The sequence below is a fragment of the Notamacropus eugenii genome, chromosome 3, assembly GCF_028372415.1.
Source record: "Notamacropus eugenii isolate mMacEug1 chromosome 3, mMacEug1.pri_v2, whole genome shotgun sequence".
In the NCBI taxonomy this organism is placed as follows: domain Eukaryota; kingdom Metazoa; phylum Chordata; class Mammalia; order Diprotodontia; family Macropodidae; genus Notamacropus; species Notamacropus eugenii.
In genome coordinates, this window is record NC_092874.1 from 251,770,153 (window position 1) to 251,794,358 (window position 24,206).

The window sequence follows — 24,206 nt, forward strand, 5'->3', positions numbered from 1 at the left end:
CTGCACAAATTCCTAACTTAACATTAGGGCATGTAAACATACTCACTTATACTTTCTGATACCCCCTACCTTCTTTACTCAATCTGCTTTCTTCTCATGATCTACTTCTCAACTCCAAATCAGCTACACATAAGAATGACAATACTTAATCTTGCTATCATCTAGTGAATCTAATGAACTGCTACTATTTTTGAAAGCTACTTCATGAGAAGACTGATTTATCTGTTTTTTAAAAGAAAAAAAATTATTCATGTTTTGAGTAGTGTTGGTAAAAATGACTTTTTGGGTTTAAAACATATATAAATAGAAATCGATTCCTCACTGCAAATGAAAGACAGACAATTTAAGTCAGTTTAAAAGACTACCACATATTTGTTCACAGGATTTTTTCCCATTTAACTTAGGTGCTTGGGGTTGCTTTTTATTATCATTGTCATGGTCATGGTGATTCTCTTTTTCCTCCTCTTCCTCCTTCTTTCTCTTCTTTTTTTCTCCTTCTCCTTCACTTCTTCTGCCTTCTCCTTTTCTTCCTCTTCACATCCTCCTTTGCTTCTCTCCTTTCCTTTTGAAAAACCAAAATATGTCAACCTTAGCATTTTTATTTCAGAAATCTCATCTTCTCCTGTTTTCACACTTGTTAAATATTGTTTATTTTGCTCTCATACAAATCAAAAGAGAGAGACTGTTCTTTAATTTTTTTTCTTTAGTTATAAACTTCAAATAGAAACACTGGCCCACATTTTGTGTATATGTATGTCAACCTAGATTTCTTTCAAAACAGGTGATCTGAAGCTAAACTGTGGTGTTGTAGTATACTTTTAATTTTGTCACATATTTATAAATTACATAAAAAAGAATCAATATTACATGACATAGGTATAAGAAAGCATTGTGCTTTAAATTGTGTGGTGCTGGTTGGAGGATGCCAGGGTTACAGAGTATGTGTAGTCTAATTTGAGGTAATCGATAGTTATTGACACAATTGGTGTGTGTTACGAAAGAGCCTTTAGTCATTTTCTCTATTTGACTTGAATAGCTGTGTTGTCTCAGGAATTTTGTTTCTGGTGTTTTATAAATTTATCCAACTTTTAGATTTGGGACAGGTTGTAGGGGAATAAGTGTTAGGCTTAGAACTGAGCTCCTGGGTATGAATCCTGTCTCTGACATCCAGCAGCTGTGTAACTAAATATAAAGTAAACTATTTTATGACTTTAAGCCTCAGTTACTTCTCCTGTTAAATATGAATAAAATATGTGCAATATCTTCTTCTCAGGGTTGTTGTGAAGAAAGCACCATGTAAATTTTCTGCTACTATATAAGTGTTAAAAAGGTGAAACAGCATGGTGGATAGAGAACTTTTCTTCAACCTAGCATACCTGGATTCAAGTAATACTTCTTACATGCACTATGTAAACATGGAACAGTCATTTGACCACTGAAAGCTCTAGATAGAGGTGCCAAACTCTCAGGCCAGCCTGTGTGTAGCCCAAAACAGACTGAAAAGTAATTGGAAAATGTCTAACAACATAAATGAAGATATTATATAACATAGATAATGCTAATTTGTGGCTTTCTAAGTTATTATGCAGCTACAAAGTTTCAATTTTCCTTTGATGCAATTGTGAAAAGCATTTTAAGATAGTAAGTTTCTGAGAAGGTGACCAATCTGCACAGAGGGGATTTTCTCACCTGAGAGTTCTTTATATCAATATCAATATCTTTATATCAGTCAGCACTCTGGCACTTATCCCTATCATGTTGTTTTTGCTGTTGTTATACCTTCCAATAGCAGTTGAAAGATACATATTCATCTTCAAATGGTATCATCTTGGGGCAAAAATTATCGCCTTAGCCAGATAAGATTGAAATTTGTAGATAATCATCATGCCTTTTCTCTCCAATTCCTTGTATCATTAGTCATCCAATTTACAATTCTACCCCCCTAATACTATATCTATATCTGATGTATCTATCTATTTTTCTGTCTACCTATCTATCTATCCTTTCCATTTCCTAAATGTTCTTTCTACTTTCAGTCTCTCGTGCATTCAAGATGTGGTTAATTCTTCTGCCATATTCATTCTTTCTATTCATAATTCTGTTAATGCCATTCCTATGCCTAAACCTTCAATGGCTCCTCACTTCCCACTGAATAAAGGGTAACTATGTGGTTTAACATTTAAAGTTCTTTATATTTAAAAGTCAGCCTGCTTCTCCTGTTTCTTTATTGCACTAATCTCACACTATTCCATAAAACGTAATATACTTACACTTAATAAACTCTAAACACTAGTACAACAAGATTACACTGCATTTCTAGATTTCATACTTTGGCATCCTGCTTCTGTTCCTCCTCTCTTTTTCTTTCCCATGACACTTTTGCTTCCTTCTCCAATCTCCATCTATGATAAATAAGTAATTTTTTTTTTTTCACAGAGAATAGAGCACTGTACCTGGAGTCAGGAAAATCTGAGTTCAAAACTAGTCTTAGACACATGCTAGTTATATAACCCTGGGCAAATCATAGAACACCTATTTACCTCAGTTTCCCCAACTGAAAAAATCAGACAATAATTGTACCTACCACAGAAGGTTGTTGTAAAGATCAAATAAAATGTTTGTAACCCATTAGTCTTGGCTTAGCAAATGCTTACTCCCTCTGCTTTCACTTTCAGCTACTAAAATACTACCTTCCTTCCAACAGACAGCTTAAATACCTCATTTTCCATAGAGCCATCCTTCATTCCCAGGCCAATAGTAACGTCTCCTTCTGCTCAACTCAATCCTCATAGAAATCTATTCATCCATTTACCATCTTCTAAGTTTTTTGTTATATTTATTTGTACACGTATGTTATCTATTAGATTGCAATATCTGCAGGGATCAGAACAAACCATGCCTTAGTCATCTTTATGTCTCCATCAGTACTTAGCATAGTACATAATTCCATGCTCAATAAATATTATTCAACTGCATTGAATAGAAATGAATTGAAATAAACCTCTATGTCCTCCCTTTTACATTTTTATACAGTTGAAATATGGTTAAAATTATTGTCAGAACTAGTATTGAAAGGTAAAAGGAATCATAAACTATGTGGCCTGAAGGTGCTGGAATGAAAGGAAGAAGCAGCAGTCTAAATTGCATTGCCTTTGAGATAGTGATGGTGCTCAAGAATTATGATTTTATGCATCTGAGCTTCAAGTATTTGCATTTCGTACTTCAACTCACAATTGGCAAGTTTTATTACCTGAAAAATTCCAAGTTCATAAATTTAGAGCTGGGAGGGGCCCTACTCCAAAGTTCCTTTTTTTACAGATTCAGAAAATGAGACCTGGAGATGGTAAGTACTTTGTCCACCAGTGCCCAGGAGGCAGAATATGGATTTCAACCCATTGCTTATTACTTTTAATCTAGTTATTATTGTTCCCATTTTACAGATGAGGAAGCTGAAGCAGAGATTGACTTGCCAAGGGTCACACAGCTAGTGAATTTCTGAGAGAAGATTTGAACTTAGGTTCTATTGATCAGTTTTAGTGTTATACTAACTGTGCCACCTAGATGACTGCTTGGTACTTCATATTTACTTGTCCTACAATAGACTTATCTCTTCCTAGTAGGGTATAGTCAAACGAACTAAATTTGGTATCAGGAGACCTGAATTTGAAGCTTAGTTGTATTTTTTCCTAACTATAGGAATGTGAAGAAATCATTTTACTTCCCTGGGTTGCAGTTTAAACATCTCTAAAATGAAGGACTAAATTTATCATCAAATAATCTGTTTCAGACTTCTCTATTTCTTATTCGAATTCATTTGCTTCTGATTTCTTCAGGAACTCTCACAGTTTTTGATCTTCTCTAAAATACTAAAAAATGCTTTTCTTCCATTCTTCCTCATTTAGCACATTTCCCCCTGTCATTGGTCTTGCTGATTCTACCTCTATAATTTTTCTTGAATGCCTCTCTCATGGTAGTATCACTATCTGACACATGTCCTAATCATCACTCATTCATACTATTCTATCAAGTTGTCCTATGCTAATACCCCACTCCTCCTGTCTGTCTTATCACCAGATAAAAGTTCTTTATGCATATATGATCATATTTTCCCTCAAACCCATTCAATAGATTAATATTGTCATTCAAATAAAATCTGCTTTTCTTGGCTTGAATTATGTATCTCTTTGGAATTTACTATGAAATTTAGTACCTTTTGAACATTATCTAAGGCTATTTATTCTTCACCATATACTCTCTGTTTGAGTGAAAATGTATCATTTGATAAGTCTTTGCATTGTCTCTGAAATTTCTTTCCCAGATCTGTCTCTACCTTTTCAGATCTAACTCATGGCACATACAGATGTGCATAGTATTTAAATATTTGTTTGGAAAATTGGGTCCTACCATTTGGAGGAGATGGGGGAAAGTACCATGAACAAGATTGAGATTGAACTGAATCTGAAAGAATTAGGATTTTAGAAGGTTGTGGCGATGAGGGAATGCTGTTTTGTTGTTGTTTTTCTTCATTCTTGAAGAAGTGATGCCATGGCATGCAAGTAAATTGAATTTAAATGAGGGAGAGCTCACTCTCTCCTCCAGAACCATCTGGGTCCATTAGCAAGATATAGATTTGGAGGACTGGAGATGGCACTGAGTGCAGTGGTAGACTTTGGCATTTTTTAGCTAAGGTATTTAATAGGTCTCAGTTTGACTTAGGCACCCTTTCAGTGATTAAGGGTAGGTAAAAAATGAGGCAGACAATGACCTTTTTAAAATTTATTTTTATTACTTTTATTTTTTCAGTATATAGTTTGTGTATTTTCAGGATTTAACATTCACTTCCACAAGAATTTGAATTCAAAGTTTTCTGACCATCTCTCCCCACCCCAACTCCAATACAGCATGCACTTCATCTACTCTTTCCTCCAGTTTATTCTTCCTTCTATTTTCTACCCTTTTTCCATTCCCCTTCCCTTCTATTTTTCTGTAGGGCAAAATAGATGTCTGTATTCCATTACCTATATAGATTAATTTCCAGTTGTATGCTAAAACAATTTTTAACATTCATTCTTAAAGCTTTGATTTCTATATTCTCTCCCTCCCTCCCCACCCACCCTCAAGCAATTCAATATAGGTCATACATGTATAACAATGCAAAGCACTTTCATAATTATATTGAAAAAGACTAACCCCACTTCTCTCTGTCCTATCCTGCCCTAAATTTATTCCATTCTCTCCTTTGACCTATCCTCCCACAACAGTGCTTGTTTCTGATTATCCCTTTCCCCAATTTATTTTCCCTTCTTTATCTTCCCTCTCTAATCCCCTTCTTCCTTGCCTTCCTAGGGTGTAAAAGAGATTGCCATATCCAATGGAGTGTGTATTATTCCCTCCTTAAGCAAAATCCCATGAGAGTAAAGCTTATTTCCTGTTATCTCCCTCCTCTTCCTCTCCATTGTAAAAGCTCTTTCTTCCTTCTTTTATATGAGATGATATGCTACATTCTACCTCTCCCTTTTTCTTACTCCTAGTGCATTCCATTCAACAGTAAATTTTATATTTTTTAGGTATTCTCTCTTCATATTCAGCTCATCCTGTGCTCTCTGTCTATACATACACACACACACACACACACACACACACACACATATACCCATACACACCTACATATGTATTCCCTCTAACTACCATAATACTGAAAAAGGTCTCATGAATTATAAATAATATCTTTCCATGTAGGAATGTAAAGCGTTCAGCTTTAATGAGTTCCTTAAGGTTTCCCTTTCTTCTTTACCTTTTCATGTTTCTCTTGATTCTTGTATTTGAAAACCAAATTTTCTATTCAGCTCTAGTCTTTTCAACAAGAATGCTTTGAAGTCCTCTATTTCATTGAAAATCCATTTTTCCTCTGAAGTATTATACTCAGTTTTGCTAAGTAGGGAATTTTTGGTTTTAATCCTATCTCGTTTGACCTCTGGAATATCATATTCCAAGCCCTTTGGTCCCTTAGTGTAGAAGCTGCTGAATCCTGTGTTATCCTGATTGTATTTTCACAATATTTGAATTATTTCTTTCTGGCTGCTTGGAATATTTTCTCCTGTAGCTACAATATTTGTTGGAGTTTTCTTTTGAGATCTCTTTCAGGAAGTGATCAGTGAAATCTTTCCATTTCTATTTTGTCCTCTAGTTCTAGAATATCAGGACAGTTTTCCTTGATTATTTCTTGGAAGATGAAATCTAGGCTCCTTTTTTGATCATTGTTTTCAGGTAGACCAACACTTTTTAAATTATCTCTCTTGTATCTATTTTCCAGGCCAGTTGTTTTTCCAATGAGATACTTCACATTGTCTTCTAATTTTTCATTCTTTTGTTTTTGTTTTATAATTTCTTGGTTTCTCATAAAGTCAATAGCTTCTCTCTGCTCCACTCAAATTTTGAAAGAACTATTTTCTTCAGTGAGCTTTTGCAAGTCCTTTTCCATTTGGCCAATATGCTTTTTAAAGCATTCTTCTCCTTATTGACTCTTTGGACCTCTTTTGACATTTTAATTAGTCTGCTTCTAAAGATGTTATTTTCTTCAGCATTGTTGGGTCTATTTTAGCAAGCTGTTGACTAACTTTTCATGATTTCTTGCATTGCTCACCTTTCTCTTCCCAATTTTTCTTCCACCTGTTTTACTTGATTTTCAAAATACTTTTTGAAATCTTCCATAGCCTGAGAGCATTGCATATTTTTTTGGAGATTTTAGATGTAGAAGCCTTGACTGTTATGTGTTCCTCTGATGGTATGCTTTGTTTTTCCTCATCCGAAAGGATGGAAGAATATACCTGTTCACCAAGAAAGTAACCTTCTTTAGTTTTATTTTTGCCCATTTTGGGGCATTTTCCCAGTCAGTTTCTTAACTTTGGAGTCCTTTGTCAAGTGGAGGGACCTCTACGTTCTCAGTTCCTCCAAGGTGGCACAATCAAGGGAGAGAACTTTACTCCTTTCTTGGTCTTCACTCTTATTTGTGAGCAAACACAAGCAGTCATTGCTTCCCAGGATCTGTGAGCAGTATTCTCTCTCCACAGTCACCACCAGTTCCACCAACTCAGTGCTTCTCCTCATTTCAGGACTGCCACTCAGGACTGAGATCTAGATCAGCTGCTCAATTTCCCCAGGTTCTTTAGGTCGAGGGCTCCAGAAGTGAACCTTGCTGCTGCAGTGACTGCTGCTGCCCTGGGGCCAGGGCTGGGGCCAAACCCACACCCCCTCTCACCCAGGTGAAAAAGCTTTCTTACTGATTTTTGAAACTGTTTTTGGTGTTTGTGGGTCGAGAAATCTGGGCACCACAGCTGCTACCCATGATTTAGATCCCTGATGCCTACTCCAGTTCTGCCTGTGCTGAGTGGTCAAGGCTGGTCTGCACTCTCCTCTGAGCCTGGTGTGACAGATCTTTCCTTTCAGCCTTCCAGGATGTCTTGGGCTGGAATTCTTTCACTCTGTCATTTGGTAGCTTCTGCTGCTCTGGACTTTGTTTAGAGTCATTTTTGAAGATATTCTATGGGCTATTTGGGGAGAGCTAGAGCAGGTTGGTTCTTCTATTCTACCATCTTGTTTCTGTCCCTGGCCTTTTTTTTTTTACATACTCATACTCATACTCATACTAGTACTCTACTACTACTACTACTACTACTACTACTACTACTACTACTACTACTACTACTGCTACTACTAATGATAATAATAAATAACAATGATGATGATGATAATGATTATGATGATGAAGAAGAATCTGGGAGGGGAGGAGGGAATGTATTCCAAGAATGAAAGGTCATGGAAACTGGGGGTGACATGTCATTAATGAAGAACAGAAAAAAAGATCACTTTGACCAGACTATGAAGTACAGACAGAAGAGTAATTAATATCCAGTGAGACCAGAGGAGTTACATAGGATTAGCTTTTGGAAAGCTTTAAAAATTAAATGCAAGAATTTGCATTTTATTTTGGTGGAAATAAGAGGTCACTGGAGATACATGAGCATTATAGGAATGTGATCAAATTCTTACTTAAGGAAAATGAATTTGGCAGTGGTGTTTGAATGAACTTGAGTGGGGAGAGATGAGGCATGGAGGCCAATTAGGAGGCTATTACATTATTCTAAGCAAGAAATTATTTGGACATGAACTAAAGTGTCAGTCAGTCAATTCATAAACTGTTATGTGCCAAGTGTTGTACTAAATGCTATAGATACAAATAGAAGTGAAAAAGAAAAATAGAGTGCCTGCCTTCAAGAAACTTACAATCTAATAGGAGAATACAAGACACAAAAGGAAGATGAAAAGTTGGGGATAAGGAGGTGAGGGTAAGGAGAATGCACCTGGCATGTGGGTTTGATGGAGAAGTCCCAAGGAATTCAGCAGCAGTGTAACTGGTGGGAAACTGGTAGAAGGTTGTACTTAGCCCATTTTTAAATAGATATCATGGGACTCATAGCCCTACCCTCTAGCCAGAGGAACCAATGAGAGGGGCGAGGTACCAATTATATGTGAGTACAAACAGAATCGACTGATTATTATTAGATAATATTATAATATGATTATTATTTGATAATAATATTTATCAGTGATGAGCTTCCTAAAAAAGGAAGACAAAATGAAGAAATGCAAATGTGGTGGAGCCAAATTCAAAAGATTTATGCAAGTAAAAATATCTAAGTTTGACAACTGATAATATGATTCATTTTGCCTATTATTGGATAAGTAGCTATGTGAAAGATTTAAGTGTCATTGAAGTGAGTGGTTCCTTATGCAAATATCACCCATTGGGTGGGTGCCTTGCCTTATGAGTGGATGATTGTGTAGTAACACAACACATTGGATGAGGGCTCAAGAACCAGAGTTAGATATCTGGGAAGTTTACTTTCCCTCAAAACAGTACGCCTAATATTCAGAGACATTGTGTATGTGTGTAATCTTGAGTTCATAGTGTATCTATGGGTATTAATGGTCAGATCTCATTTAAAGACTGATATATAAATATATGGTTGAATGTTAGTCAGTGATTATCCCACATCTAACTTCATGGCACCATACTATCCAATACCTTTTGGATGTTGTTTTTGAAAATGTGCCTATGTGTGCTCATGCACAAGGTTGATTTGTAATCAACTCCTCTGTAACTTCAACAGTTGTGATGTTAATGGATAAGATTTCAAGAGGAAGGTTTAAAAGATCTTCTTCTTCAGACATTCTATAAACATTTGTACTTATGCAATGATCAAGTTTTATTTTGTAGAATAGTTTGATTGAGAAAAGGCATCTTGTATGATAGGACCAGTGTTCTTTGTCTTCCCATATTAAGTGTTATTTATCCCTAAAAGACAAGAAAAGCAGCTAGGTGGTGAAGTGGACAGAGCTCTGAAACTGAAGTCTGGAAAATCTGAGTTCAAATCCAGCCACAGACACTTACTAGAATTGTGACCCTGGGCAAGTCATTTTACCCTGTTTGCCTCAGTTTCCTCATCTACACAATGGGCTGAAGAAGGAAATGCCAAACTGCTGAAACATCTTTGCCAAAAAAATCTCAAACTGGTTCACAGTCAGAAATGACTGAAGCAATTGAAAGACAAAAAGGCAAGAACATTCTCCTTACAACTTGGCTCTTTACTCTCTCACTGCAGTTTCCTGTTTACCTAAGGACATAAAAATGTTCACCTATGTGGAAATGGGGTCCTTCCAACTTGGCAGATTTCTGCAGACCACATGAGACACTTGACCCTGACTTGTCAACTACACATATTTCCATATAGAGTAGAGGGGAACCAGATCCCAACAATGACCCTGCTTCTGTTTCTAACCCTATAAATTATTAATTTAAATAATTATACTGCCACAATATCCGTATATATCCACCAACTTAAATAAGGAAAAAGAAAATTCATACTCCCATGATGTCTTAGTAGAATTGTGAAAACAAGTCTGATTGTGAAGAAGTGTACCTAATTCTGCATGTTGAGACTATGAGTCATCATAGATGTTATGATAATTATTAAAATAGGTGTTTTATGATGTTTTTGAAATTTACTCTTTAAAGTATTTAAGTAATGTCAAACAAATGATGACAATTTATAAGAGGGCATCTCAGTTCTTAAGTCATTTCAGTTGTGTCCAATTCTTTGTGTCATGTTTGGAGTTTTCTTGGCAAAGATACTGGAGTAGTTTGCTATTTCCTTCTCCAGCTCATTTTACAGATGAGGAAATTGACGCAGTGTTGTGAGTTACCTAGGGTCACACAGCTAGTATCTGAAGCCAGATTTGAACTCAACTCTTCCTGATTCCAGGCCCAGCACTCTAACTGCATTACCACCTAGCTGTCTCCTAGGCAAACAGTTTATATGACTTCCCCAAAGTCACACAGCTCGTAAGTGTCTGATATCAGATCTGATCTGATATCAGATTTAAACTCAGATCTTCCAAAATCTAGGCTCAGTGCTCTATCACTGATCTATGGAGCTGCTCTACATTTATATATCACACTACAATTTATCAAGCTTTCAACTTATAACAATAAACATTTATTAAGAGATTACTATGTGTCACGCAGTATGCTAAGTGCTGAAGTTAATATTTCGAGGTTTATTAGTTCCATTTCACTGGGTCTCAGAGTTTAAAAGAACTTCCTCATACTCACACAGGAAGAATCAAGGCTATATTTCATACCTAAGTTTTCTGAGTCCATAATCAGTTGTACAATGCTTAACTTCTCTTTGAATAATTGAAACAGTGTTTAAAATAGTTTTGGACAATCCCTTACAGCAAGTAATTGTTGAGACAATCCATCAGATTATAAACTCCTTGAGAGCAGAGATTGATTTTTGCCTTTCTTTGTATGCCCTCTACTTATACCTAGAACACAGTAGGCACTTAATAAATGCTAGGTAAGTAGTCATCAGATTATTTTCCAAGCAAAAACCTAGAAGACACATGTTTAACATAACAAATGGTTTCTTGCAATGTGTAGTAGAACAGTTTCACAAATAGTTGGATTGTATTATCAAGAGAATGGTCCAGGCTCAATATTTTATGCTTACCCAATAGAGAGAGCTCTGTCTAGGTACTTCATCAATTTCCACAGTGAAGTCTCAGGTATTTCCAATCCCTTGTTTCCTTTAGTGGCCATGTTCAATTCCACTGGGAAATCCTCAAGTAGAAATACAATTTATGTACATTGAAGAGAGTTCTTGCACCTATCTCCAGTTCTATTATTCTGTAGGTGACAGCTCTTCATTTCCTTAATGGAGGGGCAGTGAAGAGGGAAGTATAGAGTAGTCAATGTAAATTTATCCAATTAGTATCTTGGCTGGAGCTTTCACCTGGAAAATCTCTACCTTCTTCCTGTATTATTTCAATGAACTCTAATCAAATGAGGTTATCACACAAGATGATCTGTCTGAAATTTTTACTCATTTACTTTTACTGAAAATTTTACTCATTTACTTACTAAATAACATAAATGAAAAGAATAAAAACATATATATTAGAATGACTACCACAAAAGTTTTACATCCCTGGCTTCTCCCAAAGCTAGGCAACTTTTACTTAAGCTATCAGCACATTCTCCATTGCTTGGAAGTTTTGGAAACTGTTCAGATGCTTAAATTTAATGTTCCCATCAATAGATCCTTACTGTTCCATTTACCCTCTTCCAGAGGGTCAGATTCCAGTTATCTGTGGAAATTTGTGATCCAGATGGCACAGTGGATAGAGCATTGGAGTCAGGAAGACTGACTACTGAGTTCATATCTGCCTTTGTGACCTTGGACAAGTCACTTAACCTCTATTTGCTACAATTTCCTCAACTGTAAAATGGAATTATGCTAGCACATCCTCCCAGGGTATAAACCTAGCTTGATGCCTTGCACATAAGATATTCCATATATATACTACTACCATCATTTTTAATTATATGACTATAATCATTAATTATCATTAATTATTAATTATCTTCTTCCTCCTCCTCCTCATTATCATTATTATCCTTATCCAGGTCAGTATGTTTGGTCACTGGCCCTGTATTAAAACAAACAAATTAGCAAACATGATAGTAAGACGGGTTTCAATCCTGATTCTTTTACCCACCAATATTCCTAGATATCACCTCCATTCTGGCTAAGCCTCCAGACTTTATTGCCTCCTTTGAAGATCATAACCTTTCCCAAATGATCTTCTCCTTTATTTTTCACTCCCAGGAAAGTGAAAAAAGGACCAAATTGTGCTCTCTACATCTCAACCATTTGCCCCCTGCTCTTTTACCTCCCTCACTGAACTCTGGAAAATAGGGCACACCTGCAAGCCTTCTTTCTTTTTCCAACTCAAAGCTACTTTTCAGTACTCTGTATGTATGTTGTTTCATTTTTAGGGAGTAAATGTTCATGTGCTACTTTCCAACAACTATATCTATCTGTTCATCTATCGATCGATATCTATCTATCTATAATTTTTCATATTTTATGTAAGTTTATAAGAAATGGGGGGAGGCTGGTGACTGGGTACATAGAGTATGGTTAATATAATCCCCATGCAGAATAGACTGGGGAGACTGCTCCTGGAGAATATGATGGCTAATAATGGAAGAGCCCTACTACCCAATATAGAATATGCTTAGACATCCTATAACTGGTTCTAGTCTACTAACCCTTTGTGAAGAAAGACCTTTTGGATGGAGTATGGAGAAAGAAAGGGGATGTATTCCATTAAAGTGAAAAACAAAACAAAAAGTCAATCTGGTCACTTTCCAATTAAAAAAATTGTTGAATGGAATTGAATTAATTCAAAACAACAACTTTTTTCAATTTTTCATTTTGTAAAAACTTCAAGGGTACTTGACTTACATTGGTCATTATCTTTACTTCCACCTGGTTCCCTTTATTATTATCTCTGTTGGGATCAAGGAGGTCATTATTCTTGTACTCCAGTCTTTGTGTTGGTGAATGTTGAACTAAAGGATGAGAAGTGAACTATTCTAAGTTAAGTATTTTCTTCTAAACAGCTTATAATGTCTTCTCCAAAGTCTCTTTCATTTGAAATTTTCTGTTTTTCATCTCATCCTAAAGTTGAATATTTTAGAAAGCTGGGCAAAAATCAATTCTGCAGCTTTTTATAAAACTTATATAAGGATGAAAAATGCATTTTTCTACACTTTCAAAAAGGCCTCTGGCATTTATTTGAACTCAGCTGAAGTTATAATCTTCAAACTTGACAGGATCACAACCCTCATTAAACCAGGAAAATCAACATGAATTTGAAGGGAAATTTTTGAGAAATTTGAAAGTTCAAATGATGTACACATAGCAGTCTAACGATGTTACTACACAATCCTTTCTTTAGGTTTTAAAGGTTGAAGTAACATTTTCTCGAGATTTCCTATGATATTCATGTCCATTTTTAAAATATTTCTCCAAGTAGAAATCACTAAAATTTTATTTCTGTATATAAGTCTAACATCAGAAGTGTTTAGTTCAAATCCTCACCTTTGAAATTTTAAATAATCATAAAGCTTTTAAGAGTCTACTTTGTGTTAGGTGCTGGGGATAGAAGGACAAAAATAGATACGGTCCCTCTCCTCAGGGAGTCTCCTTTGATTCTGGGAGAGAACATGTTCACATACAGGTGTATACAAATACAGACACAGCTAAAGGATAATTGAGAGTGGGAAGCATTGACATTTTATGTTGTCTTGGCCCTGGAATGACTTCAGCATATTTTCCCAGACTCATTTTACATATCTCTTTCACACAGTCTCCATGTTAGTCAAACAGTGCTACTTTGGACGTTCCAAGCTTGCCATTCTATATCCTGTTTGGGACCTTTTCTAGGTGATCTTGTGTCCCAGGAGTTCCTTCTTGATTCATCTCTACTTTGTAAAATTTCTAGTTTTCTTCAAGGATTTAACTTAGGTCCAACCTCCTACTTCCCTGATTCCTAACACTGGCACTGTTCTTAACCTTGTCCAGTTACATTATATTTTATGTATATGTTTACCTGGTATATTCTCTAAATATTTTATTAGATTAGCTTTTCCTGGACAGTTTTCTTAGCTTGTTTTCTTTTTTTTTCTTTGTAGATCAGTGCCTCCTATAACAAGTGCTTAATGAATGTTGTTCAGTTGGATTGAGCTGATGTATTTATACCTTTCTTTCTGCTATATTGTAAACTCACTTCAGAGAGAACCAGTTTGCTGCCCAAGGGTAATAACTTTCATATAAGATGTATTCTGTGCCAGACACTATGCTAAGCATTTTACAATTATCTCACTTGATCCTCACAACAACCCTGAGAGATACATGCCATCATTATCTCCATTTTACAGATGAACAGCTAAGGCAGAGGCCAAGATCCTTTCTCTAGGGGTCACATAGGTAGTAAGTGTCTGGGGTTGGATTTGAATTCCTAACTCAGGCCCTTTTTCTCTAGCTACTGTGATACTGTGAATGTACCACAGTATCATTACTGTTAATCATTAAATTAATTTGAAATCTGTTAATTTATTTGGTTGGCAAATTTAAATTTCTATGAAAAAACCTACCCAATTGTCAGAAGGAAATCATTTTCTAAACAAATGTCTTTTTTCTAAGGAAAGGATTCTAATGAAGAAAGATTGCAGGGTATGTCTAGAATGTTTGGCTTTCTTGGAGGAGAAACATTCAATGTTCTTCCCATTTCCTGAATGAAAATCACTTTTAACCCAGAACTAGTTTAAAACTCTTATTATTCTGGTGGGGTGACTTCCTTTTTCGTGATATTGCCCTAGTAGCCCTTGTATTGAAAGGAAGGAATTCCTTGCTACAACACATTCACCTTTTGTGCCTCAGTGTCCTCAACTGTAAAGTGAAGGGTTTGTGTTATAGGATCTCTATGATGTAGTTTAGAATCCCATGGGCTATGTTTGTTATGTAGGTAGAAAAAGATAAAACTATAGGATCATTAATTTTGAATTCAAACATACCTTGGAGTCAATACAGCCAACATGCCACTCCACATACACATTATGCAGTTGAGAAACTGGGATCAAAATAGAGACAAAGGGGCTTATCTCAAGGAAACCATGTAGTAAGTAAAAAAGACAGGATTCAAACTCAGGACCTTTTTCCTGAATGATTTTCCAGGGCCTGGAATTGGCTCTTAGCTAATGAGAATTAATCGAGTTTTACAGTCTGTTTATTCTGCCTAAGGAAAGCATTCAGCTTCATCACCCCATTAAATTCTGCAAGCATTTTTTGTTAGCAATGTGCAAAGTGATGCTTTAGGTTGCTGATTTTCTTAACTTGGAGTTATCCATGCATACACACATATAGCATATACATGTTTTATACACATACATATATATATGTATGCATACATATACATACATACAATTATATATTATATATGTATATATCCTATTAATATATTCATATATTAATGTGGGCTATATATTTGTGTTGATTCATATGATATATACATATATGCATAAAACAATTTCAATACAATAGCTTTCAAATGTAATCTTGTATATTTTATTTAGTCACTTAAAACATTCTTCTGATTAAGGGTCCACAGGGTTCACCAGATGACAAAAGGGCCTATGACACAAACGACAGTAAAAGCCCATTTCTAGGATTATAAAATTAAAAAAAAAATTCTCTCTATCCTCAAAAAGCTTATATTTAACAGATGGACTTGACAATATTTTTTTTTAATTAAGTTATTTAAATGTCTTTTAAGCCATAGGTAAGTCAATTATTTTTTTACTTATCTTTATGGTTGTCATTGTTTTTAAGTCCAATGATTTCCCATTAACTTCCACATCATTTCTTTTCCTGACTTTACCACATTGAACTCTCAATACAGCTGCTTTGAACTGCCTGAATTACAACTCACCTACCTTCTGTGTGTATCTCACTGATCCATAAATTTGACCAATAATTATTAAAACTTGACAAAATGGGCGTGTGCTTTGTCCACCCCTTACTTTTTGTCTATTCTACTTTCAATTTAATTTATTCAATATGGACCATCTGATGCCCTATTATGGGGAAAAAGGAAAAGGGAAGTAAATCTATGGAAATATACTTGAAGAAAGCAAGAGGGCAATTTACTACACAGCATGTCCTCCAACATGCACAAACAAGAACTTGTCATAGCCATCTGTAGTTGTGTTTACACAAAGATACATGCCAGCCAGAAACCAGAGGAAGTCTTGCTGAATTAATAGATATGGGAAGCAGAGTGTGTGTTTGCAAAGAATGCAATGACTTTAGCATATACAGGCAAGTTGATTAGCAAGTGTGAAGAAACTTGGAATTGAAACTTTTGTTACTGAATATGTGTATATACATAAATATATCTATATATGTATAGGCTTATCTATATCTCTTTATATATGTATTTTTAGTACACCAAGAAGATATAGAGGGATCATTGCTGGCAACAGGAAATATATCTCAGTAGTAAAGATAATGCTTTGTATGTCTTGGGTTTGATCCCTGGAAACGCTAACTTTTCAATTCTTGTGCAAATGTCCCAATAGATTCTCAGTAAATAATTATGGAATGAATTAATGACATTCTTGTGAAAGTTGTTCAGGAGTAACCATACCCTATTGTATGGCTATGTTATTGAGTTTGAGTCAGAGTGTGTTTGTTACTGATTGAGAGTTGAATTTGCCTGAGGCAGTACGTACTGTAGCTTTCAATAGCAGATGATCTTAGGCCATATGGGCAACATAGTCTAATAGGAATGATTTGAAGTTAAGATGTCCAGGCTGAGAGGTGAGCTAGCCTTGTGGCTGGAGAGTTGGCTGCAGAGTTAGGAAGTTCTAGGTTGAGTCTTAACTGACATATAATTAGCTATGTGATACTAGCCACATTACTGAAACTTCCAGAGCCTCCTAGGAATAATCCAAGAATCTCAACAGCAAACAAATAAATACTGAGCTGTTGTGTTAAAGGTAGCTTACTCACTAAGTGCTCTTTAAACTTATCACATCATGGGTTCAATAACCAAGAAACATGGATAAAGTCCCTACTATGCACAACTGTTCTAAGTGCTGTGAATACAAAAAAAAAAAGCCCTCAAGAGGTTTGCAATCTAATAGGAGATACAATATTCAAACAAACACAAACAAAGCAAGCTATATACAGGATAAATAGGAAATAATTAAAAGGGGATAGGGCTGAAATTAAGAGGGGTTAAAGAAGTCTTTCTGTGGGGATTTTTGTGCCAACTTATCATAAACCAAGGAGGTAATTAATTGAAACCAAAGAGGAAGAGGATTTCAGTATGAGAACAGGAATATAAAGTGCCCAGAGCTGAGAAATATAGTGTCTTGTTCATGGAACTGCCAGGAGAATAGTATTATTGTATTGAAGAATACATGTTGAAGAGTAAAGTATAAGAAGACTGGAAAGGTAGGAAGGTTATGATAGGCATTGAAAATAAATTTTTCATTTTTTTCCTGGAATCCATAGGGAGCCTCTGGAGTCTATTCAGTGTAGGACAGACATGATCATACCTGTGTTTTAGGAAAATTGCAAAGGTAGCTGAATGTAGAATGTAATACTAGACTGGGTAGACTCAAAGTAGGCAGATTCATTAGCATGATATTGTGGTAATCAAGAAATGAGGTGATGAGGGCCTATACCAGGGTCCTGGCATTATTTTAAAAAATGACATATATTCGAAAGATGTTGTAACAATAAAATCAATAAACCTTGGAAACAGCTTGGATATTGGGGTTGACTGTGGATCAGCCTGAGGGACTGGGATGATAGTGTTTCCCTCTATAGCAATAGGTAAAGTAGTAGTTGGGGAAAGTTTAGGGGGAAAGATTGTGAATTGCGTATTGGACATATTGAGTTGAAGATGTCTACTGGACATCTCAATCAAGATATCTGAAAGGTAGTTAGAGAGGTGAGACTGGATATCAGGAAAGAAGGAAAGGGAAATTTGGGAATCATCAGCACCAAGGTCAAATTCCTCCTTTTTTCCCAAAGGAAGAACAAAGGAACAACAATATTTACACTAAATAATTTCCTTGGAATTTCATTTTTTTTTGTTTGTTTGTAAGACAACAGGGAAAATTTCAATATGGCTTATTAAAGATACTAGTATTCATCTAATGTACTATACTCATTAGTGATGGTTATAGGGATTTTAAGCACTTTGCATTTAAGTGAAATCTGAAGCACTTTTATAACAAACAGTATAATTGACAGCAAAGAATTTTTTTATATTTGATTAGCACAAAAGCAGTGAAATTTAACAGTAATACTCTCTCATTTGGCAATTTCCCACATTATGTTAATTTTTGAACTCTTTTAGAAGTTTAATTTTGTTAATGACATAGAAAAGGTATAAGGTTTTCCCTCCTGTTTAAAAAAATAATAGAACAGATCAGCAACTTTCAAGAAATTATTTCTCAGTACACCAGAATGGGTCAGTTAATTGATAGCAATAATAAAAGCTACACTGCACCCTCAGGTCAGAGGTCTCTGTAGTATAAATAGTCAGCCATATCTTTCAGAGGTTATGATGTGTTTCTTCACTCTAGCTCACATTCAAAAAGATGGGAAACACATTGATCTAGTATGGTTAGTATTTCCCAACTTTCAAGGACTGTAGGCATAAGATGCAATAAAACTTTTAAAACAGGGAAGTAACCCTATCTGATGCTAACAATGCCAAAAGTCAGTGCTCCCTATGCTTCAATAAAGAAAAAGAAGCCATTTTTAGTCAGAAGACCATAGATTTAAAGTTTGAAGGGACCTTAAAGGCCATCAAATCTAACCCTCTCATTTTACAAAAGTGAAAATGAGGCCAATATAGGTTATGTCTTGGCATGTACATGGCCCCCACACACCTACCCATCTCCGTTCCTCACATACAGAATAGGTTTCTGAGACAGAATTTGAACCCAATTCTTCCTCATTCAAATTCTGCCAAGCTTTTCTCTATTCAACTATGTTTTCCCTCTATACTGTTTTGCTTCAGGGAAAGTTAGGTGACCCACTGGATAGAGAGCTGAACCTGGAGTCAGCAAGACTCAATTTCATTAGTTCAAATCTGACTTTGGACTCTTAGTAGCTGTGTGACCCTGGGCAAGTCATGTAACCCTGACATTTGAGAAGCAAATGGCAAGCCACTCCAGTTGCTTTGCCAAGAAAACCCCAAATAAGGACATGAAGAGTAAGATATGATTGAAAAATGATTGAACAATGTTTCCTCAGACCCATATTTTCATTCTCATCATTAATTCATAGATGGTGGGCATATAGCACTAAAATAATTTTTATGTATGTGTCTGTGTGTGTGAATGTTTTTATTCCTTCAAGAATTTCTAAATTAATGTTGTTCCATTTGAAAATATATGTTTTAAGGAGTGATGACTTCTAATGTAAAGCATCATAACAATGTCCAGCTTTCCCGGGTGTACCTAAATAAAGATCTAAAAAAAAGATGCTAGATCAAAAATTTATCAAGAAATTCCAAGAGAAAATCTATCATAAAAATTTTAAACCAACTTTAGATCACACACACACACACAGTAATTACAAAAAGCATGAGGGTATTAGGAGGCAGAATCTGATAAGGAAGTCATTATAAATTCATATAGATAGGCCTGAAAACTCCTCTAACCAGAGATGTTCTGTGAGGACATGAAGTCCACAACATTCTTACCAAAAATGCTCTGGAAAACCTGAAGACCATAGTGCTTTATGTGAGGACATAAAAGGGGAACGTGAGATCCACAGTGCTCTGACTAGTGATGTTAAAGGGAAGATTTAGTCTTGACATCATTCTGAATGCATCAATTAAAAGCAAGATCATTCTAAGTATAAGATATACAAGAAAGAATTGAAATGCTTCAATGGAATTTTGGGAATGTAAGAAATGGTAGAGGTCTGGAATTTAGTAAATGAGACTCAAACACATAGATGTTTCTCAGCCATGTCTTGGACCTTTACAAAAACTGGAAATATGACAAGAAAAAAAGAAAAGCAAAGGTAAAAGTAGAAGACAAAATAGAAAAGAAAAGAAAAAAGCATAGAAACAAATGAAAACAAGCAGGAATATTAAACATATTTGACAAGAAAAAAACAAAAGAAAAAGTAGAGACAAAAGAACAAAGAAAAGAAGATAAAAAACATGTAAACAAATGAAAATAAGCAGAAATATTAAACATATTTTACTATTCATAAAACAAATATTCTGATCAATAAAATATTTAAATAAAGGATTGCAATTTAAATGTATACTAAATATCTGAATTCTAGAGGATTAATAGTTCAAAGTATGAATTAATTTATCCTGTATCATCTTATAAGAGAAATCAATAGCAACGACCGTGACAACATACAAAAACTCCTAGATTGTAGTTAAAGCAGTCCTGAAGGGGGAAATTTACTGTCTGTTGCAAAAGAGTGGAATAAAGAGTTCAATAAGAAATTAACCTAAAAAGCAACAAAATGTTGAACTTAACTGTACAAAATTGAAATTCTGAAAGTTAAAATGTGATAACATATTGATTGATGGTCAAAATTAGAAGCTTCTTTGAAAGAAACAAAATAAATTAGATTAACCTTTAGTAACATTATTTTAAATTGAAGAGATCAAAAATGTAGTGCCAATACATAAAAGGAAAAACTACAACAAATGAAACAGAAAAAAATTTAGACATTATTTCCCCCTCTCCATGTCAACAAAAACAAAATGACAATGAAATAAATAAACATATTTTAAGAAAACATAAAATAACTATCAAGAAACAATTTAAGTACCAACCTCAGAAAATGAAACTGAATGAATCACAAAAGAACTTCCAAAGAAAAATATGGAACAAAGTGGGATATAAAGCTAATCCACAAAATCCTCAGCCCTTTTGTGCATTAGGTAGCAAGATCAGAAACAACAATAGCAGTGACAGCAGTAGTAGCAACACCAACAAAAACAAAAGAAGCAAGAAAGAAAAACAATCTACTCAAAAGTCTGATAGGACATAGCAAATAACTGGCAATCCATATCCAAAAGTATACACTAATATAAGTTGCATACAATTAGAAAATATTTTCTAAAGAAGTAAAACAGGCCTAACTAGTTATATTGAACATAATTGGACTGTTACCTCACCCTAAGTGAGTACCTGAATAGACCTTGGCCTAACGGGCCCAAGGTCTCCCATTGCATCCTGGCCCATCTCCAGCCATCCTGGTCACTGGATCCAGATGGCTCTGGAGAAGAAGTGAGGCTGGTGACCTGCACAGCCCTCCCTCACACAAAGGGAAGTCAAGTGCAAGTCATGTCATTATTCTCTAATGGCAAGGTCTTCTTCAGCGAAGAAGGACAAACATAGTAACAACAATTGAACTGTCCCAGTATAATAAAAAAGTACAATGCAATCTATTTTAATTTAATTTAATCTAATTTAATTTAAGCCATGTTGGTTAAAGTACCAAATACTTATTTTAGGGGAAGAGACAAATATTATCTCAAGGGAAAAAAGACAACAAATTTAAAAAGAATGCTGTCTGTCCAGATCTCTCATTGTAATTCAAAGTACTAATTATTAAAACTAGCACTTATCAAAAATAGAAAAGCTGATTAGATAAATGATTTCCGGAAGCAAATAAATATATTGTCATAGTAGATCAAAACCTCTGGACCCCAACTAATGTTTGAGAGAAGAAATAGAAGAAAAGGGAAAAGTCACAAAAAAAAAAGTGAAAATAGTATACTTTAATCTGCCTTCAGACTTTTCTCTGGATGTAGATAGTTCTTCCTCTGGATATGGATAGCGTTTTCTGTCATGAGTCTTTTGGAATTGTCTTAGATCAGAACTGTATAACCTGTGGCCCTATGCTGCTTATGACTACTTGCTTCACACCAATGGATTTCCTCACACACAAAGGATGTTTATATCTACAATTTTTGTGGAAGCTTGAAATGTTTGGCTTGCTGCCAGCAGCTGGAGGAGTAGCTGCTGACTGCAGGTTATGCAGGCTTGTGCTAGTGACTAATGTGCTAATTCAAGAAGAAAAATAAAAGCCTGTTGAGAAAATGTCAAAGTACTCTAACAGATATTGTTTGTACCAACTATTTGTGGGGGAATATACCCCAGGTTTTTAGAGACCCTATTTTATAACTATGATTTTTGCTACTACTTAAATAAAAATACTTTTGCTATAAGCTAATGGCATATATCAAGCTGCTAGGTGGTATGGTGGATAGACTGTCTTCCCTGGAATGAGGAAGAATCCTTTCTGTGAGTTTCAATCTGGCCTTAGACACTTAATAGCTATGTAACCCTGAGCTTAATCTTGTTTACCACAATTTCCTCAGAGGTAAAATGAACTGGAAAAGGAAATGAAAATCTGTACCAGTAGCTTTACCTAGTAAACTCCAAAGAGTTGGATACAACTGCAAACAACTCAACAATTATATAGCATATAATGGCTCACAGGAGATATGAAACACACAGGCAGGTGATCTGGAGCTATAAGAGGAGGAGTCACTCACAAAGCTATCCCAAGTTACCTTTCAGGGACAAAGTGTAAATTCAAGTTAAGGGAACAGTTCCCTCATGATAGTATATGGAAAACTACTTAAAATCCTTTTTGCTTGCTTTTGAGTATATAAAAACTCAACAGTATAGATTGTCTGTATTTCTCACTTTTGTACTTGGTATATTTTGTAAAGATATTTAAAACACTTTTCTTTCTTTTCTTCCTTCTTTTTTGAGGTGATGAGTACAACTGCATCTAATTCTCAGAAAAATTCCTTTATGACTGAATGGCTTATTTTTTATTTTTACCTTTTCATTCACCCCCACTGCAGATAATTTAGCCAATCAGAAGTCTATTCCACTGTGTTGTCAGTTGCCTTTATTCAATAAGCAAAATCCTGCACAGTAATCATTTCAAGTGGAATGATATGAGTTGGAGGAAAGAGCTTCCTTCCTTATATATACATATGTACATATATATGTATGTGTGTATATATATATATTATTGAGATTCACTACTTTCTATAGTCTTTTGTTTTGTTTTGTTATTTTTTTCTATTTTAACTTTTTAATGCTGTAGGAAATTTCTTAATACCTCTTCTAGATTTAATACCTCCTCTGTATTTTTTTCCTCATCTCTTCAGGACCAAACTTCATCATTATGAATAGGAAGAGTTCATTTCCATTTTTGTAATTGTACTTTTCATTTTCATTGCTTTCTGATGATACATTTCATTCAATTATATCAAATAGTCTATAGCACTTAAGATGAAAAATTCATCGATCATAGGTACATACCTAATATGAGGGATCATTTAAATTTGATGTTTTTATGAATTTCATTTAAAAAATTAGCTCCTAGAATGGAGTTGATACCCTTATGGTATTGTGTGCGTGTGTGTGTATGTTTTCTCATTTTTATCTTTGATATCAACAGTATTGAATTTTTGCACACTATATATTTTTTTAAATGGATGAGTAAATTTCTAAGATGAACAGATTGTGTGAGCTCTGTCAGTCCCTATTTATAGAATCAAAGGGGTCATTGCTTATCTTGTTCTGCACATTGCAGACCTGAGCTAAGTATGAATTCCTTTGAAATCGGTAGGAGCTGAGTTCTTAGAATAGCTCCTTTTGATGCTGAGGAAGGAAAGTGTTTTTCACTCTCAATAATATTTTTTATCTTAATTTGTTATGGCAAGTTTTAAACTAAGAAATTCATTATGTTCATTTATGGAGGATTTAATACAGGGGGGAAATTACAAAACCCTACCATTTATACAGAAAAGAAAATAAGTTTGTTTTTTCTCACAGAGAGATTATTATATTCTGTGTTTCTTGATTTAAGTTGTTTGCACTGTAGCATGTTGAACAAATTAGACATTAAATGTGACTATCTAGATGACATTTGAAATATTGAGAAGGGTAGGGATTGGATCAAAATGATATAAATCAATGTATTTGGTCCTCAGTTTGTTCATCTATAAAATTAGAGAGTTGGACCTCTGAGATCCTTTCCAATTTAAAACTATTCATAGTAAATAGGGATCAGGTCCAAGTTAATATGTTTGGTTAGTGTTTTGGAACCTTTCTGCAGTGAACTCTGTCTATTACTACTTAATCTTGGACCACTGAAGAATTTTCCCAAGCTTTGTCCAGGGTGGTCATCACATCCAGTGTTCTTCTA